This window comes from Rhinatrema bivittatum, chromosome 7 (genome assembly GCF_901001135.1).
Source record: "Rhinatrema bivittatum chromosome 7, aRhiBiv1.1, whole genome shotgun sequence".
NCBI lineage: Eukaryota > Metazoa > Chordata > Amphibia > Gymnophiona > Rhinatrematidae > Rhinatrema > Rhinatrema bivittatum.
Window position 1 is genome coordinate 277,696,137 of NC_042621.1, and position 24,676 is coordinate 277,720,812.

Genomic DNA, 24,676 nt, shown 5'->3' on the forward strand with positions numbered 1-24,676 from the left:
TGCATGCACTGTCTCATTTGCATGCATATTCATTACGGATATCCCAAAAACTTGACAGGCTTGGGGTTGCTCAGGACAGGTTTTGGGAACCACTGAACTAGTTTATTGCAGTTGTCAAGTCTTGATTCACATTTGCATCCCTAGTGAATTAACATTTCTATAGACATTTTCTGTTGTTAAAGGCAAGCCAAGTAAAACCACTGATGTAGTAACGCATTTCCTTTATGGATGTCAAAATCATAAAAAGTCTCCAAAGGTAAAATCCAGAATTCAGTTCTCACTGAGAGTAAAGATGAACAGCCTGTAACTTAATAAGCTTTCATCATACAAGATCAGTAGATCAATTTTATTTTATCATGCATCTGTCAGTCTTTGTTTTATGAATAATTCTGAAGGAACTCTAAAATGTAACTGTTCTGTCACAAATCATACAGCACGAGTACCTTGCACAGGGGCTCGCCCAAACCTGATGAGACGTACTAAAACTCACTGATACAGTTGATTTTTTTTTTTTAATCTTTTCTAACTAGATAGGCAAAAGAAAATTATAGGTCAACAGGCAGCATACAGATAAGCAAGTATATAGCAAACCCTGTTCTGTAGCAACCCTAACAACAGTATTAATGACTCCTATTTAACACATTGAGACCTGCACATTCATCTCACATTAACCAACCATGCACAAACAAAAAAAAAAACAAAACAAAATACAAACATACAGGTAAACTGATAGTATTACACTGCTTCAAGTGTTGGAGACATCAGGAAGAGCTTTCCTCCAGATCTGTAAGTAAGCGTCAAGTGTTTCGTTTGAGCCCAACTGTCTCGTTTGCAGTCTCCAGTCCCAAAAAGGAGGAAATTCATCCTCCCTTCCAAAACAACAATATCATTATTATTTTTTTTGCTAAAAGAAGAGAAATAACAAGAAATTTCTTCCCACCAGGACGCAGGCTCAGATTAGGTGGAAAGAGATTCAAATATACCAATTTCCCAGACCATGGTAAATTACAACATAGCAGTTTGTCCAGATAGGTACAAATGGGTCACCAGTATGAACTCAATTTATGACATTTGGTAAGTGAAAAATGTTCTAGCCGGTTCTATTAAGGCGAGCTTGTTCCAAATACTAATAAATCCCATTTCAGGAATGGAGCATAAATTATACAATTATAGATGTTTCTGTTCACATTTTGTTAATTTAAAAAAAAAAAAAAAAAAAAAAAAGCCATTCTGGCAAAAATAAAATTAAGGAGATTACACACAAAGGGGCAGATTTTTAATATTTCGCGCGTGGGGTACATTTGTGTGCGCGCTACCCGGCGCACACAAATGTACACCCGATTTTATAACATGTGTGCGCCGAGCCCTAGGGGAGCCCCGATGGCTTTCCCTGTTCCCTCCAAGGCCGCTCTGAAATCGGAGCGGCCTTGGAGAGAACTTTTTTTTTGGTCCCCCCAGCCCTACCTAAATCCCCCCCCCCTACCTTATTTCGTAGCGTTATGCCTGCCTCTCTGGCAGGCGTAACTTGCACATGCCAGCTCGCCATCCCCCGGAACAGGCTGCTGTGTAGGAGGATTCTGGTCCACCCCCAGTCCGCCCCCGAACCACCGCCACGCCCCCGGCCACGCCCCCGGCCATGCCCCCGGACCGGGACATACGCGCATCCCGGGGCTTGCATGCGCCGCCGAGCCTATGCAAAATAGACTCAGCGCACACAGGGATAGGTTTTCGGAGATTACACGCGTAACCCTTTGAAAATCTCCCCCAAAGGGTGCCTCTTGCTATGAGTATGGGCTTATTGTATTTTGTAGACTTTCATAGGATATAAAAGGGGATCTTCACTTATCAAAATATGGAAAAACATTTGGTCTTACAGCTGTGAACAAAAAGCCTTATAACATGCTTTTTTTTAAATCAGTTTGCTTTTTGAAGATGTTAAGATTCCAATCCTCCACTCCCCTCCCCCCCTCAATCGTGAATTAGTTATAGGGGGACACTCCGTTTTATTGCTCTTTACCTCCTGGTGGAAGGCACACCTCGTATTTCTACATGTTCTTGATTACCATATCTATTTGCTTTTGTCTTATCTATATATATAACTTAAAACTGGGCACGATTTGTTCTATAGGCAAAGCCTTCACAAAAGTCAGGCAAGATGGGTGACAATCCAGGTGGGCAGAGGGTGGCAGGGATACATGAGGATGATGGAGGCAAGTGAGGCAGCATTTTCCCATCAATACCATTGAATGCCAGGCTCATCTCAATAAACCAAGGGTTAAATATGCCCCATTTTGTGAGGCAGAAATGTACAGACCTCATGGGATCTCCATTAGGTGGACCTAGCTCGGGCTACAGGTTAGGAAAAAGAAGGGAGAATACCATTCCTGTCAGCACCTGCCGTGAGGATGCTGGAATTGTTAGCTACTGTCTACATAGCTGCAGGCAGGGATAATGTGCTGAGGCGGTTTTCACTTAGCTTTCCGAGGAGTAAAATCTGTTCCAGTTTTGTAGATCCCCTGATGCTGTGTGCATAGAAGGAAGGAGACATACCCCCTTTTTCAGTACTCCATCTGGTCTGAAGCGTCTGCCTCAACTTGAGAGAGTCATCATCTTAAAGAGTTATCTGTTGTGAATCCCTGCTCCTGGCTCTAAGAGGACGCAGCCCTCTCCAGGAGACGTCAGGGTAGAGAAGGACCCTCTGTTCCCATCTCACAAACATGGAAGGATGTGGAGGGCAGGAAACTCAGCACAAGTGTTTGGGTTTATGTGTAACCTCCCCTTCCCTTCACCAGGGAGTTACTTTCCCAGCCCTGGAGTGCATTGGATTTGCTCAACCGGGATGGAAGAATACAGTCTCTGGATCCCGTGGAATGGGAAATGGGATTTCTTGGGAGAGGTCCAGGGCCGACATGACCATTAGGTGGGACTAGGCAGTCGCCTAGGGCGATGTCAATGGGCGGGACGCTACCGGAGCACGTGAGGGCGGCATTTTCAAAAAATGTGAAAGAAGCAGTCACAGAGCACTTGCTAGGTTTGCACTACACATATATGAGAGAGTGCACGACACATATATGAGAGAGAGAGAGAACTGGAAAAGGGTGATCATAACTCCATACATCCACCACTGTCAGAGGGCACATTTAACTCAGGGGGAGGGTGTGGGGGGGGGGGGGGCGGCAGTGTTACATTGGTCTGCCCAGGGTGCTACAGACCCTTGCACCGGCCCTGGAGAGGTCACGTCTAAAAATAATAGATAGTTCGGGCTAGGCTGGAGCTCCAAACAGAAAAAAACTTTACTTGTAAAAATAACCAGTTTAGTTAGAAACAACCTTCAGAGTTTACAGTACAAACAGCAGAAAAAACAGTTCAGATACATAAATTCACAGTTCAAAACTCCTTTACTTAGTCTCCAAACATCAGATCTTGTACTCTGTAAGCCACTCCCAAAGTTAGTCCTCTGGTAACCATTTGTAGAGTCTCTCTGAAAATTCCCACTGTATTCACAGCCCTGGCAGAAATGGCCCAGGACAACTTCTTCCTCTTCCTTCATAAGAACATAAGAAATTGCCATGCTGGGTCAGACCAAGGGTCCATCAAGCCCAGCATCCTGTTTCCAACAGAGGCCAAAACCAGGCCACAAGAACCTGGCAATTACCCAAACACTAAGAAGATCCCATGCTACTGATGCAATTAATAGCAGTTGCTATTCCCTAAGTAAACTTGATTAATAGCCGTTAATGGACTTTTCCAAGAACTTATCCAAACCTTTTTTTAACCCATCTACATTAACTGCACTAACCACATCCTCTGGCAAGAAATTCCAGAGCTTAATTGTGTGTTGAGTGAAAAAGAATTTTCTCCAATTAAATGTGCTACTTGCTAACTTCATGGAATGCCTCCTAGTCCTTCTGTTATCCAAAAGTGTAAATAGTAGAGTCACATCTACTCGTTCTAGACCTCTCATAATTTTAAACATCTCTATTTATCCCCCCTCAGCCGTCTCTTCTCCAAGTTGAACAGCCCTAACCTCTTCAGCCTTTCCTCATAGGGGAGTTGTTCCATCCCGTTTATCATTTTCGTTGCCCTTCTCTGTACCTTCTCCATCACAACTATGTCTTTTTTGAGATGTGGCGACCAGAATTGTACACAATATTCCAGGTGCGGTCTCACCATGGAGCGATATAGAGGCATTATGACATTTTCCGTTTTATTAACCATTCCCTTCCTAATAATTCCTATCATTCTGTTTGCTTTTTTGACTGCTGCAGCACACTGAGCCGACGATTTCAAAGTATTATCCACTATGATGCCTAGATCTTTTTCCTGGGTGGTAGCTCCTAATATGGAACCTAACAGTGTGTAACTACAGCAAGGGTTGTTTTTCTGTATAATCATCACCTTGCAATTGTCCGCATTAAATTTCATCTGCTATTTGGATGCCCAATCTTCCAGTCTCACAGGGTCCTCCTGTAATGTATCACAATCTGCTTGTGATTTAACTACTCTGAATAATTTTGTATCATCTGCAGATTTGATAACCTCACTCTTCATATTCCTTTCCAGATCATTTATAAATATATTGAAAAGCACCGGTCCAAGTACAGATCCCTGAGGCACTCCACTGTTTACCCTTTTCCACTGAGAAAATTGACCATTTATTCCTACTATCGCCTCCTATCCCATGGCTTTTTAGTTTTCTTAGAAGCCTCTCATGAGGGACTTTGTCAAATGCCTTCTAAAAATCCAAATACACTACATCTACCGGTTCACCTTTATCCACTCGTTTATTAACCCCTTCAAAAAAATGAAGCAGATTTGTTAGGCAAGACTTCCCTTGGGAAAATCCATGTTGACTGTGTCCCATTAAACTATACGCTCTACAATTTTGATCTTTAGAATAGTTTCCACTTCAGGCAGTCAAAGTTTCCCAGTCCCTGTTCTAGAGCTCCAAGACCAGGCCCAGCCTCTTTGCCGTGCCTGGGAGCTTTCGATTTACAGTCACCCTGCGATTTTCACATGTTCACTCTCACGCTACCTCTCACACACAGACAGCCCATGAGGCCGATAGGACTCCTCCTTCTTCCAGCCATGACATAGCATCCCCTAGTCCTGCTGTAGGCCAATGGGGCTCCCCCCTTCTTCTTGTCCCCTGCAGGCCAATTGGAAGGGCAGGAAGAAAGGAGTAGGCATCCAATTGGTCTGTGCAGGCAGAAGAAAGGGAGGAGGCATCTGATTGGCCCACTGAGGCAGAAGAAAGAAAGGGGACATTCACTTGGCCCACGGAGAGAGGGAGGATGGATATGATTGGCCTATGCACAGCTGATATTTGGGACCTTGAACTAGAAAGGACCCATTTAACATTGGAGAAGAGAGCTGTGAGTGCAAATGAGTGCATCTGGAGACCCCCACCAGTGTCTCTACCCCAGGATCAGAGAGAAGTGTGAGGAGTGGAGTTTGTGAGAACATATGTGAACTCAGACACTGAGAATGTTCAAAATGTTACACACATAAAATTTTAGTATACGCGCACGTAAGTAGGCTCTACTCACGTAGTACATGTTTTATAAAGTTTGAAAATATGCATGCATTTTCACTTTTGCGCACACACTTACCCACCTTTAAAAGAAGGTGTCTAAGGGTGATCGGGACACACGTACATTTTCCAGCCTACGTGTTTATTGTGTAATGTTGATTGGTTGGAGGGTCTCAGTGACCTGTGGGGAGTTCAGGCTGAAGACTGAGGAAACTGGTAAAACTGGTAATTTCCTTGTCGTGCGCCTCTTTTAAAATACACGTGTAAACCCCGATATACGCAAGTCCTACTTTATTTTCACATGTAAAATATACACACATATATTTTTTTAAAAAGCAGGAAACATATATATGTTCAGTGCATTGATATACAGAGTTTTGAAGCATTGCATGCATTCCCGTGTAAACCTACATACGTGTGCATATTGTGAGACAGAGATACTTGTGTTTTAGAACACATGCGTATATCACATGCATGGGTTATCAAACACTAGCATGGATCTGCTCACATCCATATCTGCTGCCATGCTCGTTTGTTTGAAAGTTTTCCACCGTATGTTTTACCTTGGGGAAGGAGACCCATTTCAATCTAGGGGACCCCTTACCATACTAGGAGGCTCACTTCCAAAGCTTGGGAGGAGAGGTCATCCTAGTGCCAGCCAGCAATCCGAGAGGTGCATACCCAGATAAAGCAGGATGGAGACTGTGAAAAAATGATGGATGTGTTTGGTGCCATGTGATACCCATTGAAGAGTTGCTATAGTACACTTTATTGTTGGAACACCTCTAGACGAGTATCCACCTTTGGTTACTGGCACAGGGATGAGAATTCCCAAAGACATTCTTCTTTCACGTACACATAAAAATGTGGATGAAATTGCTTCCATATGTATTTTTATGCGTTCAACTCCAGGCAATTTTTCAAAAAGGCCATTTACGTGCATAAATGCTTTTGAGAATCGGGACCACCAATTTTAAAATAAAAACAAATTAGATGAGCAAGTGCTTACTCCATCCCAAGTCCGACCCTCAGAATGCCTCTGCAAAACGGAGTTATTTGAATATTTTTACATAGACTGACCCCGACTGATTTTCAAAAGCAGGTTTATGCACGTAAAGCCTTTTCAAAATTGCCCCAAATAATAGCATACTTTTCTCTCCTCTTACTAAGTTAGACTTCCTTTATAAACCAATTCAGTTTTATGAGGTCAATAAAATCTTTTTGCTTCCCCTGGACAAAAGACTTCCGTATTTGCTTAGCACTATTATTCAGCAGCTGGCTCGTTTAAGTGATAATCGAGGCATAAATTGCCATCCCAAAAAAATGTTCTGCCTTCATTAACAGCATCTTTGCAGAATTACAGAAGCGCACACACACAAAAACCCAGCCCACATTTCAAATGACTATAAAATAAACTGTATTGTTCATGAGCATCTAAAGCTATAGGGGATGATATTTGAGACAGCGTGTGCGTACAGGCCTGCCGGTACTGTGCACCTGTGGCCTGCAAGCAAATTTCAAATGGAAACTCTCCACAGAGATTCTCTTTGAAATGCAGGCAGGCGGAAGAATGTAAATAGTTTTTCAGTTTGGATTCCATAGAACCCCAGGGTACTACTACTACTATTGCTACTGCCATTAAACGTTTAAATAGCACTCCAGGGTGTACGCAGCACTGTACAGACAGAGGCACATAAGAGGCAGTCTTCTTCAAGGAGCTTGCAATCTAGTAAAGACTGACAAGATGAGTAGGTGCTTGGGGAGAATAAGGGAACAATTTAGAGCCTGATATTGAAACGCTACTTAGCCGGATAAGTCGGACTTATCTGGCAAAGTGGAGGCCATTGAATATCTGGCTATGTTCAGCGGCTGTCACCTAGCCAGATAAGTTACGTATCCAGCTAAGCAGATAGCCGGATATCTAGTGGGCAGACAATCGGCAGATTGCAGTGGTGCTACTTATGCAGCTAACTTAGGGCTTGATTCACTAAAGCTTTCCTCCCATTCTTTGTCTATGGGAAAGGACCTTGATGAATCAGGCCCTCAGCCAGAGAAGTAACGATATTCAAACTTAGGCCTGGATTCATCATTCTGATATAAATAGAGCAGAATGATGAGCCGTGGCTGGAAAAGGGGCAGGGGGAGGGGGGATGACGTGTTAGTGTGCAGGCCGCCACAGTGCCGCACACCGTCACCCCCATAGCGCCACGGGAAAAGGTGGTGTTATTTCCCACGGTGCTGCCGGCGATAATGTGTAAAACATTATCGCCCACAGCCCTGCTGGACATAACCCCACCCAAACCCCACTCCTCACCCCCTTCCCCTGATTTAAATACTACTGCCTCGATGCGGCCAGTATCGCGTGCGATAAGGCGCTAACACACGCAATAACGGCCCATCGCACAGTAAAGAACGACCCTGTTATTCAGTTAAGTTAATCAGTTAAGTTAGACCTGCCATAAAGCAGGATGTAAATAGGATGGAGTCGCTCCGGAGGGCGGCTACTAAAATGGTCAGTGGTCTTCATTCTAAAGCATTTTGAGTCAGACTTAAAGATCTAAACATGTGTAACCTAGAGGAAAGGCAAGCTAGGCGAGATATGATAGTTATATAAATATCTCAAAGGTTTTCATGCACAGGAGGCGAGCCTCTTTCAGTGGTAAGGAGGCTGTAGAATGAGAGGTCATGGAATGAGGATAAAAAGGGATAGACTCAAGAGTCATCTTAAGAAATCTTTCTTTATAGAGAGTGTGGTGGATACATGGTAGAGACAAAAACAGTTTCTGAATTCAAGCTAGCATGGAATAAATACAGGGGATCTCTGAGGAAGGGATTCTTAAGCCATTGATACTGTTCAGTACCTCTCACCCGCAGAGTGGAAATCCTATTTTAATGTGACATAACTGGGTGGCAGTGATATTCAGGATTCTCCACACTTCGAGGTGTTCCTCAGAGACCTTGCTCCCTGTGCACTCATTTTCTTACCATCCATAAGAAAAGCCGTGCTGGGTCGGACCAAGGTCCATCAAGCCCAATATCCAGTCTCTAATAGTGGCCAATCCAGGTCGCAAGTACCTGATAGATCCTATAAAGTTAGGTCTAATTCCTGTTGCTCACTCCCAGGAATAGCAGAGGCTTTCTTTAGTCTACCTGCTAATATTGTTTTGTGGACGTTTTGTCAAGAAATTTGTCCAAACCTCTTCTAAAGCCCGCTATGCTAGTCACCTTGATAACATCCTCTGGCAATAGATTGCGCAGCTTGAGTGTGCGCTGAGTAAAAAAGTACTATCTCTGATTTGTTTTAGATCTGTTAGTTTCATGGAGGGTCTACTTGTTTTAGTGTTTTCTGAAAGTGCAAATAACCCTCCTTTATTTATCCGTTCCACCTCACTGGTGATTTTATGAACTTCTGCCATGTTTTGTCTCACCCGTCTCTTTTCCAAGCTGAAGAGGCCTAGCTTGAATAGCCGCTTGTCATTTGTCGCCCTCCTCTGCACCTTTCTTACTTCTGCTATATCTTTTTTGAGATGGGGTGACCAGAACTGCACACAGTACTCAAGGTGTAGTCAGACCATGGATCAATACAAAGGCCATATGATATTTTCCTTTTTATTCTCCATTCCTGCTCAAATCATTCCCAACATTCTATTTGCCTTTTTGACCACTACCACTCAGTGAGCTGAGGATTTCAATGTATTGTCCACAAGGTCCTTTTCCTGGGTAGTGACTCCCAGTACAGAACCCAGCATTGTGAATCTATAGTTGGGATTATTTCCCCCCTATGTGCATCACTTTGCATTTTTCCACATTAAATTTCATCTGCCATTCAATTGCCCAAGATCCTTCAGCAATGCCTCGCAATTTGCTACCGTTTTAACAACTTCGAATAACTTTCTCCTTCCTCTCTCTCACACATGTTCTTTCATGCTCACACATACACATGTCCTCTCATACATGCAAATGCTCTCTCTCACACACATGCAGATGCTCTCACATACCCAGATGCTCTCTCATATATTCTCTTTCACCCATACACATTGATGCTCTCATACATGCTCTTTCACACACATATGCCCTCTCATACATGCAAATGCTCTCAGCCACACACATAGATGCTCTCTCTCACACACATGCAGATGCTCTCACATACCCAGATGCTCTCTCATACATTCGCTTTCATCCATACACATTGATGCTCTCACACATGCTTACACAAGCACGTGCTCTCATATACACATGCATATACACACAAACACATGCTGTCCATCAGGCTTGGTCTCCTCTTTCTGTTGTGGCGGTAAGAGGTATGAGCTCGGCAGGCAGACGGGGGCCTCTTTTTTCCTCCTGCCACTGACGGGCTGTGCTCCACCAGTGACCACAAAGCCTTTTTCTCTTCCTCCTGCCCAGGCCTGGAGCTCACAGGTGAGGGGGAGAGGGGCGGTGGCAGACCGAAAAAGAAAAAAGAGAGCCGCCAGTGGACCCCATCTCACTGGCAGTGAAGACAAGAAGAGACCTGTGCATCATCCGACCGGAAGCAGGAGGGATCCTGTTCAGCTGCTGCTCCTTCTCCTGGGCCAGCCCCGCAGTATTCAAAAATCATGAAGCTAGCATGAGATCAGCATGAAGGAAGTGCTAGCTCCACGAATTTTGAATACCCCTGGGCCGGCACAGGAGAAGGAGCAGCAGCTGATTGGGCTCCTTTCTCCTCCGATCGCGTCCTGCACAGGCCTGTTCACTGCCGGTGGGATGGGGTCCACTGGTGGCGCTTGAGGCCTGCTTTCTTCCTCCTACCGCCAGTGGCCATGAAGCCTCTCCTCTTCCTCCTGCTGCCAGCAGCATGCAGGGTCTTCTCCTATTTTGCTCACCGGCAGGGGGTTGGAACCCCACCGACGTTTGGCTAAATATGTATCAGGAGGCAGGGGGAGGCGGCCACTGAGCGTTTTGGAAGGCACTTTTTGCTGCTCCAAAATTTTGCCACCTGAAGCAGCCGCCTCGCCCTGCCTCATTACAGAACCGCCCCTGATCGTGAGGTTTATCACGATCCACATTTCTCTTTTTTTTAATATTAATGAGTTGTTTTGCAAGCCTAACAATGTCCCAAAGGTGTCTATTACTATTAATACAGTATGTGTCTTCACAGACTCATCTCTATGAGGGCAGTAAAAAGGTATGTATTAGTAGGTATCACTTGTAGGAAGATAATTTTAGGCAGCTCCCCACTGGGAGGAGTCCAGAATTTTGGTGGTTTAATATATTGGGTGAACCCATAATTTTTGTGCTTTTTCTGCTCAGGCAGGGTGGGGCAGTATTGCCTGGAGTCACTGTGAGGGTCTCTCTGCTGGAATCTTAATTCGACTCCCTTGCTGGAAAGGTTTTGAGGTTTTGTTCTCTATTTGGAAGCCATCAGTTGCGTTGAAGCAGTGAAGCCATGTAACTTTCAGTCAGGAGTTTTTCACACTCCACAGAGTGAGGTGTCCACCTTGGAAGAGTGAATGAAAAGTAGCTGGCAGAAGCCTTCTTCAGCTGTGAGCCCTGCTTCAGAGATAAATCTCAAGATGAGAACCTGACCCCTGCAGGCCTCTCCTATCAGTCCTGTGGTGTTTGGAGAATTCCTGTGAGAGAGGAAAATTCATCCAGTGGATTCAGGAACAACATTGGGAGTCCCTGAAATTGCAGGGCCTACCTTGGGAGTCCCTAACTGGGTGAAAAATCACAAAGGACGTCCCTGTCTAATGGTATGTGAGTGTTTTGAAGTTTTGATTTCTGTGACTTTACTGAACTTCACTACATGGATATAACCCCACCTCCAGTATAAATAGAAGCAGTACTGGGACTTAGTCCTAAACATCCCTGCTGTGGATCCTCTGATGGGGGGAAGGGAACTCCTTCATAGTCCAAGGCTTGTTAGTTTGTTAGTGATCTATAACCAAGAAGCCACAAGGTGACACAGTTCAAATAAAAATGATTGCAAATGGTACAGAGTTGATGCATGCAGAATCCACAAGGAGATAGTGAAATGTTACAAGGATCCTCTCACTCCTAGTCTTTTAGGGTTCATGTTTCCTTTGGACAGAACCCTTTTGTGGAGCCAATTTCTCCAAATGTTTGTATCTTTCTCCTCCTCTACTCTGATGGACTCCTTTGGATGGTTGGATAACTGGATACAGAACCCTATAGTCTGACAGCTCTCTTCTTCACTCCTATCCTCCTTTCCTTCTGTTCGTTACCTCTGGACAGTCACCTGACACTCTGTTCTTGCTAGTCCTGTGTAGACCTTCATTTACAGTGAATTTCAAACAGGATCTTCCTTTCCCCATAGAAGAACTAACCCAGGGTGAGAGGTTTACTTCCTCAGAGCACCCCACCACTGAATACAGCAGGAGCGGCTACTTTTAGATAAGCTTCAGAAGCCCCACCTAATGAAGGGACCATAGATCCCTCTATATGGATATATACCATTTGTCTTTTGATTTAACTATACCTTGCACATCAGTCAACCATTTTTCTTCAGAACGCTACAACTTGCTGTGGACAGTGGATCGTTTCCCATGTGGCGCCTGAGGTCCTAGCCCCGTGGACCCCAAAGCTATTGCTTCTCCCCGCTGAAGAGCCCCAGGGCTGCAGCGTACTGACTGACACCCTGCAGCACCCAAAGGTGCTCCTACACTGGAGCAGAGGAGGGCAAGGAGGTTGCACGTGCTTCAGCATGCAACGCAGCTCATTCATATTTTCCTTGCACTGGCCCAAATCTTTCTGCAATATTGGTAACACTTACACGAGCATTACTGATATTGTCTGTTAATGTGCCTTATACAGCGTTTAACTCACTTTACTGTACTAACACTAGTTAGTGAATAAGCCCCTGAGTTAGAAGTCCATCGTGACAGGAAGATGTAACTGGGTAAAAAAAATAAATAACTTTTGGAGCTGGTACCTAATTAATGCTTTATTCTCTTTTCCATGATAAATAAATCAATTTTTGCTTCTTTGAGTGCCCTATCATCTGTTTATATATTTTAGCACAGGGCTTCCAAAACCTGTCCTGGGGACCCCACAGCGGGTCGGTTTTCAGGATACCCACATTGAATATGCATGAGATAAATTTGCATACTAGGGAGAGTCGATATATGCAAATTTGCCTCGTGCATATTCATTGTGGATATCCTGAAAACCCGACTGGCTGTGGGGTCCCCAGGACAGCTTTAGGAAGCTCTGTTTTTGCATGTCCATTAATGGCTTCTCCTTAGAATGCATTTTTTTTTTAAAACCTCACCACAAAAAACGTTTTTGTTAACAAATTTATGTTGAGAAAATGTATTTATACAAAATGTTCAAAACCAAAGAAAAACATGTCAAACAAATGTGGTTTTAAAAAGCAAAGCTTAACATACTAAGATCCTGTCTTGTATATGTATTTTTTGCTTATTTCTATAAGAAGTTACTCGGTTATTTTCTGGTAAAATTAAAAACTTAGCCTTAAGTGGACAATAATTCAAACAGCTGCAGTAAACTGAGGTCAAAAGTGGATGGGATCATTGGCACGGATTGGTCCAAAAATGGATTGGGCTGTTCTTGTAATTTGATGGATGCAGTTTAATGAGCTTTGATTGAGAATGAAACCTGCAGGACAACAGATGAAGCAAAACACAACACTGCTCATCTGCAGGGCTGTTTAATTTCCTTTCTCCGTTTAATTTTCTTCTCATTCTCATGCACAGTAAATATTATGCATTGGACGGTGCAAGATCAATTAGCACTGCCCTCACAGGGTAAAGGTAGGGCTTGCCTACGTCCGGAGGTCAGAAGGCGAGATTGCGCTGCTTTGTCAGAATGAGCCACCAATAATCAGGGCTAGATGTACTGAACGGTCTCTCCCAAACTACTTAGCACAACTGGCCCTCAGTACACAAAGTCAAGGATGTGTAGGGGGTAAGAGTTTGCCTTTCGTAGTTTGAGCTATTAAACACCCAGCCTGCTCCCATATCTCTTTCTCAAAATACACTAAAATTGCCTACATAGGGTGTCAGTGAGCATCCAAAATGAAGTAGCTTCTGTGAGTTTTGGTCTTCATTGAAGCAGGGCATTGTCGTCCAGGTGAGGACACTCGTATGTCTTGCTTCAGCGCAAGCCTAAGGCAGGAATAACTCTATTTGCTGAAAAGTCAGTCCCACAGTGCACAAAAGCTGGGCAGAACAGGTTGAAAATTCCTGGGCAGGGCTGCCGTGAAGGGCCTATAGGAAGTTAGTATGGGGGGGAAATGAAGGCAAATATCTTTCTCCACAATTCAGCTCCGTGTTACTCTGTTCCGCTCTAGTGCTTGAAAGTAGTTGTTTTATGGGGGCTCATTACCTGAGTTCATTCATCACTGGGTATGTTGGTTCTCTCTCTCTCTTACCCTTCAGACACCCTCTCAAATAGCTCTGATATGGCTTATGACATCAGCAGTGATAACGCAGATGTGGATTCACTCCAGAAGCAGATGGTAGCATATCCTGCAGCGCTGCTGAACTGTCACTGTGTCAATACATCGGGTAATACCCTTGTTGTGATTATATAGACATTACTGCCATGTTTCCATGGAACGTTAAAGCAATACTGTTAACTCCCATTCATTATCAAAAGCACATATAACAAGTAAAATAAACACAGCTGTCACTGCTGCTATTTCGTTTGTGGGCAACAATGATGTCATCGGACCACCTCCTTGGAATTACGGATTTGTAATAGATGATTGTTGTCATCTTTTATGTTCTGCATAATGTTCCTTGTTATATTTTGAAAAGATATAATCGCAGCTGCCACCTTGCCACAGAACCACTGTATTGTGGATATATGAAATGATTCAAAAGCATCAGAGTATATTTGCTTGAATGCCTTCGGATTGACTTTAAGCATCTTCTTTTGCTTTGGAACCTGCCAAGAAATAGGGAACAAAAAAAAAAACAACAACTGTATTATCTGAAGTATGGCACAGATGAGATAGGATTAAATGCAGGAATCCTGGGATTTCTCTGCGCTTCATTACAGTGCCAAAATGAAGCATTGTCCGCTATTCATTGCACTACAAAACATATTGACATGGCTGTAAGGTCAAATGTCTTACAATCCGAGGTTAGGTACAGGAAGTTGAGTTTAAGTGACTCTGGGCTTTATATTTAACTGCTGTCCAACACTGTATTTGTGATAAGCCTAAGGTTGCCCCTGTGCTTTGGAATACAATCTGTATGACGTACACTATGTAAGAACTAAATGTCTGTACCATTAGGGGAAGGACTCCAAAGGGCCGGCGTGAAGGTCAAGCAGCAGATCCGGGTTTCATTCTGAGCCCAGCTTCTGTTCTTTGGCTTGGCCTGGGCCGGTGGACACGGAAGAAGCAGCATTCATAGCTCCTGGGAGTCTCGCTGTAGTGACACCTACTGACCACCACAGAACAGACTTGTACTGTACTCCAGAGGGAGCTGTGGTGTATGCTTCTTGGTTGAAGACCATTGTTTCAAAAAACAGGGGCAAGGGGGTGGTATAATGGTAAAAAAAAAATCATACTGGCTGTCAATGAAGGCTTATGGAGCAGCAATGAAAGGGGACAGACAAAGAATTTAAAAAACTTAAAAACACAAAAAAGTAAAAGACTTTGATTCTGTTGATGTGTTTTCTTTTCCCACCAAGGAAAGATGATACAATGCATCTAGTTGATACTATGAATAACAATATATCCCTGAAGTAGATGCTAAGGCTGTAATTTAATTACTGGGTATATTCCATTCATAAATTGCTTGAACTCCACTCTTGTGATTCATTACATCAGCAGAGCTATTGGATTGCATTACCGTCTTGATCCTGAGGGACTAGCTGGTATTTTACTTACCTTACAGTACTGTGAACTGGTACCATGTTACAAAATATGTGGGCTGTCTTTCCACAGAGAGCTTTGTAGCCCTTGTCAGCTCTGCAGTGCAAAAAATAATTTTGAATGTTGAGACAGGACACAAAGGTTGTCCCTGCTACAAAATGCAATAATGTTGAATAATATAAAACGATACAGTCCCAGAGGCCTAAATCTGAAGTCCAGTCTAACAATTCTGCTGCTTTAGTACATCACACGGATGTCATCTGCCACTTTATGAATGGAGCAGGACTGTGTTCAACCGAATTCCATAATCCTTGTCCTCAGAATCCATTTATTATATGACATTTAAGTATTTGCATGTGTTACAGTACGAAATATAATATCTGGCAGCAGATAAGGTCCATAAGCCCATCTAGTCTAGGGTAACATTTTTAAAGGTTGGCACGATAGTTAAATGTCTAAAATCTGCAACACCAGCCATGCAGTGAGATTAGTTGAATGTGCAATAAATCTTCTGAGAAACAAGTGACGTGTCCAAGTAGAGAGCTAAATGCAGACATCCAACTAAAGTAGGCAGCCAGAGGAATGGCGTTGTAATTCGATCCACTCAGCTAATATGTTAGATGTTTGTTTTATCCTATTTTAATCATGGTGCTTTGCACAATAGGCAGTTTAATTGCAATCAAAATCACTCCTATGTTGTTGCACTTGGTATTTAGGTGTCTAAGCAGGTACCCCATTTTGGTGTCCAATCTGGCATTCAGATGGAAGTTTAAACTTCTAATGCCGATTAAAAACCATTCTTGTGTGCAAGTAATAGAAGCATAAAATGAAGATCGGTAATCCCTCACCATCAAGAATGATTCTCTTTCATGATTGCTCTGTCTGTAAGTCCAAAGATGGCTAATTGAGGTAATTGACGGATTTTATTGCAGCTTGGGAATGTGTTTCCAAGAACATTACTTTGGGTTTATTGATTTGGTTCCTCGTATGCTGTTTTTGCTGCTCCCACTTTTCACCTCCTGTTTCTTTATCATAGGGCTTAAAACGCTGAGATCCTTATAACATCAGTGGTGGTCATGGGTAATAATCTTCCATAAATCGGTGTTGAGGTTATGTTATATTTCTTCAAGCTGGCTTGTAGATATCTATGACGTGCTTGCTCTGCCCTCCTTTTAAGTGTATGCCTTGACTGAGCTGGAAGAGTAAATGTTTCTTCAGGAGTCTGGAGTCAGACATCCAGATGACGTGGCTAGTTCAGCAAAGTTCATGTCGGATGATCGTTATCTTAATGCTCATGGTGATTGCCTGTGAGAGGATGCTAACACTGGTGTGCCTGTCTTCTGTAGAGATGTGAATCGGAACCGGAATTGGTTCGGATTCCGGTTCCGATTCACATGTGAGTTTTTTCCCATCGGTTTTGTTTATCGGCTGCGCCTCAGCCGATAAACAAAAAACCCACCCTGACCCTTTAAAGCTAATCCCTTAGCTTCCCCCACCCTCCCGACCCCCCCCAAAAAAACTTTTTACAGGTACCTGGTGGTCCAGTGAGGGTCCGGGGAGCGATCTCCCGCTCCGGACCGTCCTCCCGCTCCCGGGCTGTCGGCTGCCACTAATCAAAATGGCGCCGATGGCCCTTTGCCGTTACCATGTGACAGGGTATCCATGCCATTGGCCGGATCCTGTCACATGGTAGGAGCACTGGATGGCCGGCACCATCTTGTGCTCCTACCATGTGACAGGGACTGACCAATGGCACCGGTAGCCCCTGTGACATAGTAAGGGCAAAGGCTATCGGCGCCATTTTGAATACTGGCAGCCGACGGTCTGAGTGCAGGAGGTCGCTCCCGGACCCCCGCTGGACTTTTGGCAAGCCTTGGGGGGGTCAGGAGGGTCCCCCAAGACTTGCCAAAAGCCCCTGGTGGTCCAGCAGGGGTCAAGGAGCAACCTCCTGCACTCAGGCCGTCGGCTGCCAGTATTCCTAACCACATCCTCTGGCAACAAATTCCAGAGTTTAATTGTGCATTGAGTGAAAAAGAACTTTCTCCGATTAGTTTTAAATGTGCCCCATGCTAACTTCATGGAGTGCCCCCTAGTCTTTCTACTATCCGAAGAGTAAATAACCGATTCACGTCATCAAACAAATACTATTAATGCAGTCACTGGCCCAACAGGAAGGCTCGAATCATACTCTAATTGAGGGAAAGGGGGATCGTCTGCAGTCCTTACAATCTAAACATCAATACTCTCCCTCCAAACACAATCCCACCAAAAAAAAACAACCACCATACCTGAAACCCATCAAAGTCCACAACTCAGCACACCCGATAGCCTCAACAACAAACCTACCAAACTGTAAACTGTGCAATAAGCGACACAGAGCGCAGCCTCGCAAAATATAATCCAAAGAAGAAACTGAAGAGTCACCTTGACATAGAAAAGATCGTTCAGGCAACAGTTTTTGGCAAACAGAGTTCCAAAGTGGCGAATGCATGAAACCTCAAAGTGTATTTCAGAAATAGACATTGGGCTTTTATCAGTCCACCACTGACTCCATTAGCCAAAATATTTTGCTTAATTAAGAGTTTTTTTGATTCCGAGGCATGCCTTTTGTGTTGTCTTCTTTCTGTGGAGTTGCCTGGTCACCTTAATTTAAAAAAATGTTTCTTTAGCAATGGAAGGATTGACTTCAATGTTTTCCCTGATAGATATGGGATGCTTCAAGCCAGTTCAAAGCCAGAATCTATCAGATTAGGCATTGTGCTCTGCCATACACCTCTAATTATTTTTGCACCAAATTGTATTTGACAGCTGTGAAAATTATCAAGATTTTGTTTAACCCTTTTATTGTGCTGAGTTCTGTTTGCTTTAAATGATTCCGGGAAATGCTGTCATCAAGAAATGTTATTGTTTGCTCCCATTGCATGGCAAACATAACAATTTTTTAAGAGTCAACATCTTATAATGCCTCAAAGACAAATCTCATACAAGCATTATGTATCGCATAACTTTATTAGTTAAATTACATCATTATAAAATTAACATCACATCCTATCAAATTTTCACCATATATTCACCAATTGGACATACTAGTGCTAGTGTTACCCCCAAAAAAAGTCATAATATAACCAGCAAGCAAAAAAATAATCAGTTTTGGATCTCTTACCCAAACTGCTAATGTACACTTCACGTCAACATTATATATTGAGGAAAAATGAATTTGGCAATGTACAATTTCATTAGAATGCTGTTTGCTTGGGCCATTCTTGGGGCTCAGTGGCCATGCACTGCCATGTGGAGGGCCTTTGGTTTGATTCCTGGCTCAGGTCCTTCTGCTCTCTGTGTCGACTGGGGCCAGGGTACTGCAGATCTCATAGTCCCTGGATTGGGAAGGTAGCCACGGTCATTCTGCAAGAGTCCGTAGTTGCAGGGTTCCCGGCCGAGGATATCATTGCAAAGACTGGACTACAGAAAGTGGAGGAGGGGGAAATCACCAGGTGGTTCTCTATGATCCCAATCCTGGCTCCACCTGAACTGGCAGCCCAAAGGATGAGGGGGAAACTGCTGAGTGAAAAAAAAAGAACATTATTTGACTGATATCTAATTTTCTATTACAATGGGTCACATTTGTAAGACATAAGAAATTGCCATACTGGGTTAGACCAAGGGTCCATCAAGTCCAGCAACCTGTTTCCAACAGAGGCCAAACCAGGTCACAAGAACCTGGCAATTACCCAAAGACTAAGAAGATCCCATGCTACTGATGTAATTAATAGCAGTGGCTATTTCCTAAGTAAACTTGATTAATAGCCGTTAATGGACTTCTCCTCCAAGAACTTATCCAAACCTTTTTTGAACCCAACTACACTAACTGCACTAACCACATCCTCTGGCAAAAAATTCCAGAGCTTTATTGTGCGTTGAGTGAAAAAGAATTTTCTCCGATTAGTTTTAAATGTGCTACTTGCTAACTTCATGGAATGCCCCCTAGTCCCTCTATTATCTGAAAGTGTAAATAACTGAGTCACATCTACCTGTTCTAGACCTCTCATAATTTTAAACATCTCTATCACATCCCCCCTCAGCCATCTCTTCTCCAAGCTGAAAAGTCCTAACCTCTTTAGTGTTTCCTCATAGGGGAGCTGTTCCATCCCCTTTATCATTTTGGTTGCCCTTGTCTGTACCTTCTCCATCAAAACCTTATCTTTTTTGAGATGCGGCGACCAGAATTGTACACAGTATTCAAGGTGCGGTCTCACCATGGAGCGATACAGAGGCATTATGACATTTTCCGCTTTATTTACCTTTCCCTTTCTAATTATTCCTAACATTTTGCTTTTTTGACTGCTGCGGCACACTGAACCGATGATTTCAATGTGTTATCCACTATGACGCTTAGATGTTTTTCCTGCATGGTAGCTCTTAATATGGAACCTGGCTGAGTTAGACCTCTCTTGCTCAGCCAGGTTTTAAGTCCAATGCACACAGCAATGCATGTGAGTGTTCAGAGGACAGCAACTTGCTCTGTACTGTGCTGTGACTGAAGGTCGTTTCTCTCACTGCATGTTTCAACCATTCAGTTTCTGCAGGCACTCACTGCCACCCCAGAAGGTACCCAGAATGCCTTAACATCACAGCTATGAACACGGGAAACCTACTGACATGTGAAGGTCACACGACTTCATGTTGTGCCAGTTTAGCACAAGGGACTGTGTGACTAGCTCACATTAAGCTGCACCACCTGTCATGCCATAAAACTTAATTAAACATTGCTAGTTGTATACAGACACACACAGCCGCCAGTGCTAACTGTAATTAGGTAATAATTGTTCACTTTTTTTTTTATATTGCTTCAGATAGACATGCTATTGAATATGAAGACACAAATATTATTATCACAGTTCTGATATAACTGCTTTTCATTGTTCCCGTGGTTGAGGACAATGAGGTTAATTGACTATTTCAAGACCACACGGTGAGAGAGAGAGAGAGAGAGAATGGCAGAGAATGAAATTTCAGCTTAAGGACTCTGGACTTTCCCATATTCCAGCATTTCACTACAGGTAATGTCCTTGTCAGGCAGCACAGTAGTAGTGTTGTGTGTGCCTGGGCTCAGACCCAGACAGTGGTGTCCCGTGCACAGAGATTTTACGATGTAGCATGAGCTCAAGTTTGCAATAATGAAGTTCCTTCAAGGCAAGTTAATACCTTGGAATCAGCATCTCTGCTGTTCAGAGCCAGTGCTGCAGGGGGGGTGCGGGCCCCCTTAACACCAAATTAAACTAAGACTTTCCTTGCCGTCAGTTTTCCCCTTCCCACTAACCTGCATGGGGAGTGACGGGGTGGGGGGGGGGGGGACGACTCTTTCTGCCTTCTAATCACATGACGCCACCCCAGATATTTTTGTGACTTTAACCAGTCTGGGGGGCGGTGGAGCCGCAACGTTACAAAGTCCCATCCGGTTCAAACTGCGAGATGTCTGGAGAGGCGCCCGGCGGTGGCAGAAACAGCCCCCCCACACACACACACACAGGATAGTGGGAAAATCGCTGTGATGTCAAAATGCCCCCCCTAAAAAAAACCACATGGCTCTGAGGGCATTCACCCCGCTTCACTGTACTTTCGGCGTGATCCTGCTGCGCTGATGGGCTTCGTCCTCCGTCGGCTTGGCTCCTTCCTCTCCTGCAGCAGTTCCTGCAGCTTAGGACACTTAGGTGCTGTGCTTTGTAAACAGTGTCCAGTCATGCTGCATGCGGGAAATCTTTTTTGATAACCTTATTAATTCATAATTATACATTCTTACCCAGATGACTATGAAAACACCGAGTTTAGGTTGCCTTCCAAAAAGTAAGCAATATTTCGGTACAGTATCCCCAGGTATGACTGTTTAGAGTGCATTTGTTCTAATATGTTTAAAGGGGGGGTTACAGAAATGTCCTCAGAGTCTGAACAGAGAGAGCAGGAATGGTGAAGCAAGACTCGGAATAGCAGTGGTGAACTTCGGACAGGTCGCGGTTTTAACAAAACTCCTAGACCCTTGCGGTTGAAGAGTCTTCTTTGGGTTTTCTCTTTTTCCATGAGAGGGGGATTCCTTAGACGAGAACTCTACCTGTCCTACTACTAAACTGCCAGCTAGTTTATCTAAAGCGAATAACTGATAGAAATTCTGCTTTAAAGGGAATCACAGGCTGAGCATGTAACTTTCCACTATAAATCTTTTCGAAAGTGCCAGTGTTCATGCTGTAGCCAACGTCTTAGTTTAATAGCACATGTAAATGATGGCAGAAGAAGATCAACCTGGCCCAACGAGTCTGCCCAGTTGCAATTTTTCCACTTTGTAAGATAGATGTCTCCTCCTTTCCATCCCTCAACACCTTTCTCGCCCCTCTCCCCACTCATCATAGCGTAGAGGGCAATAAGCAAAGGCATTTCCAAGGATAAAACGCTGTTTTACCGTTTTAGGAAAACAATTTCTGGCAGGAAAAGCAGGTGCAAATCTCTGTGGGTAATTTTTGAATGGGCAATAATCAAAGCAAAAGTACCCATGTAGTTTTGCTTTCATTATTGGTACAAATCCCAGAGGTAAAAATTGCGTGAGGCTTGCACCAAAACAGGTACTTTCAACTATTGGCCCCATAGATGGACAACAAAGACCGATTGGCTCATCCAGTCTGCCCAGCAGAATACACCCAACAGCAAGTTTCAGTGCAGCCTCTATGCTATGAAATTCAGAAATGCCCCAAACATTATGCACAGACATAAATCCTTCAGCAGGCTTGAGGAAAAGTAATGTGGGCTGGCTAGCACCATCCTGATAAAAGGCATTTACAAAGCTAAAGAATGGTGGAGAATTGAGGCCTGCAAGAGGCAGCATAGAGTGCACTCTAAGCCACGTTGAGCTTCATAATTTCCAATAAAACTGTAGGAAGTAGGCCAGCCTTGTGGTTTGGTGTCAAGTGCAGCGTTCTGCAAAAATCGAAAAAAAAAAAAAAAAAGAGGGTCTCTTAAACAAAAGTCATACCCCAAAATGTTTTTTAAGGTGGGAGAGAGAACTAAAATTCTAATTTAGGAGACTTTCATATCGTAAGGGTTGTACATTCATTCGCAATTCTTTACACTCGTAATCAGTCGTCTCTCGTAACATTTTCAAAAGCATTTCTGTGCATAAAACAGTGTTTTACCTGTAGATAAGGGCTTTTACAAAATTGCCCGCTAGACCTGTCAGTAACTACCACCCGCATATCTTGTTTGCATGTAGACTTACTGGGAGTGATTGGAGGCATTCCCAAGATCAGAGTGGGAGAGGGGTTTGCACCTATGCAGATAATTGAAAATGTATAAGCGTCAATTTTCCTGAAAAATGTCTGCATAACATGGCAAAGGTGCATCTGTGTGCAAGTAGATTTTCTGGAATAACTTCTAAAGCAGATATGCACAATGTTACAAAATTACCTCCATTATAACTGAGCAAACTTTTTTTTTTTTGCAAAGAATTCTTAGTCTATATTTATATATAAAAAGGATACGTTTCCAACGTGAAGAGCAATAAAGCTCCCTCAAGGCCATTAAAAGCTTTTCAAACATCAAACCAGGAGCTTGATCGAGAAGGCTCTTGCTTTTCACCTTGGTGAAGTGCCCTTTTCATATATAGACTAAGGATTCTCGGCACAAAAATGTTTTGCACAATTGATACAAAAAAATGCTTTGAGAGATCCAAGATTATAGTGATAGGTATAAAGAGATACAAATGAGTGTATACTCGTATGCTATCCGTGCATTTTAAATTAGGGTTTTAGTTATCTCGTTCTCTCTTTACGTACATTTTCTTATAAGATTTTTGCTTAAAAGACCACTTTTGTTTGTTGCAATTGGCTGTGTGGTGCTTGGATATCATCTTTATTTAATGTGCTTGAAGTGTTGTGTCAATTTTTGCATTCCCTGGGCTCGCAGGGCTGTGAATGCTGCAGAAATGGTGCTGACAACCCCTGGGAGGGGGGAGCGAGGGGGGGGGGAGAATCATGGCCATGGGTAAATGATAACATCTAATGGGTCTTGGTATAAAAAAAAAATCCTTCTCAAATCAGCGCTGCATACTAACATTTTCAAAAATAACTGGCCATCATAAATGAGACGGACGCCAACGCACACAAATGTCAGTGCTGCACTATGTGTCAGAAGATATAATTAAAATGCATTTAAAATAAAGTCCAGGCAAGATAGCATCCGGAGAGGAGGCACGTTAAGCTGCTGGTTTTTCCTCATCCTTTTTCCTTGCATTATGCCTCCGAAAAGGAAAGGCAAGGTAAGGGTTTTTCCCTCGATTTCAACTCACCCTGATGTGCAGCCACTAATCACCACCTTCATGTCTCCTGCAACTGCTGTTTCGGGAGGGGGGGGGTGTGGTGGGCAGTCCCCATTGTGGGAGCCGACAGAAGAAAGTCATCATCACCAGGGGCCAAGGTTGTACTCAGCCCTCTTGAGTTTCAGCTGCCACCAGCTCAGAGGGATGGTTATTCGTGTGGGCTGCTGGCGTTGCAGACTGATGACGTCAAGGATGTGGTGCCGGTCGAGGGATCCCACAAAATTGCGAGGGAGGAAGCTCTGCCTCTTGCACCTTTACTGGGGAGAATTGAAGGTGAAGTGGAGAACACTGAGCTAACGTCCATGGTGGATGTAGGTGGACTTCTCCCCGTGTCTTCCCCTTTCACAGAGCGGCATCCATCCACCTCTTGGTGAGTTTCATCTGTCACCAATCAAGCCGACCTTAGTGACTCTAGATGCATTGTAGGAGCCAGCGGCTGATACTATGATTGACTTACTGATTAATAGTCTAGACCTGATGGTCAAAAGACATGCAGGGTGTGCAGTTGTCTATTCAGAATATGGAATCTGATATCAAGGAAATTCAAAACTTCAACCAGGCTACTATTAAAGATAGCAACTGTCTGTCTAGGATTGTTTGGAATCATCATTTGAACCTCAGGCTGGTTAATTTTCCTAAAACTATGGGGGAACTGCCTTATATTAGACTGAAAAAAATACTTTCAAGTGTTTTACTTATTCCTGAGGAAATGACTCCTTCAGTTAAAGGTTTTTTTTGGGGGGTTGTTTTGCCAATGTCGTTCACAATGACTCCTGATTATTAGCCCAACCTGGGACTTCTGCAGATTTGTTTAATCTCACCAATTTTCTGGAGCAGTCAGGGCCAGAATAATAGAATGTGGCCCGTTATTAGTTTCCTTTGTAGTTGAGCAAGATCTCAGTAAGACCATGACATTTTATTTTAGGCATCTGAA

General features: G+C 43.6%; 1 protein-coding gene and 1 long non-coding RNA gene across 5 annotated transcripts in view; one reads left to right on the forward strand and one right to left on the reverse strand.

Moving 5' to 3' along the window:
• The window catches only part of NEURL1 (neuralized E3 ubiquitin protein ligase 1), a 459,730-nt gene that overhangs the window by 416,299 nt on the left and 18,755 nt on the right, over positions 1-24,676 (forward strand). The gene's annotated exons all lie outside the window — the stretch shown is intronic.
• LOC115095944 lies at positions 18,372-24,202 on the reverse strand. Its single transcript, XR_003857916.1, has 2 exons — positions 23,713-24,202; positions 18,372-18,941 (listed from the first exon to the last, which is right to left on the reverse strand). It is a non-coding gene; the product is annotated as an uncharacterized LOC115095944 (long non-coding RNA).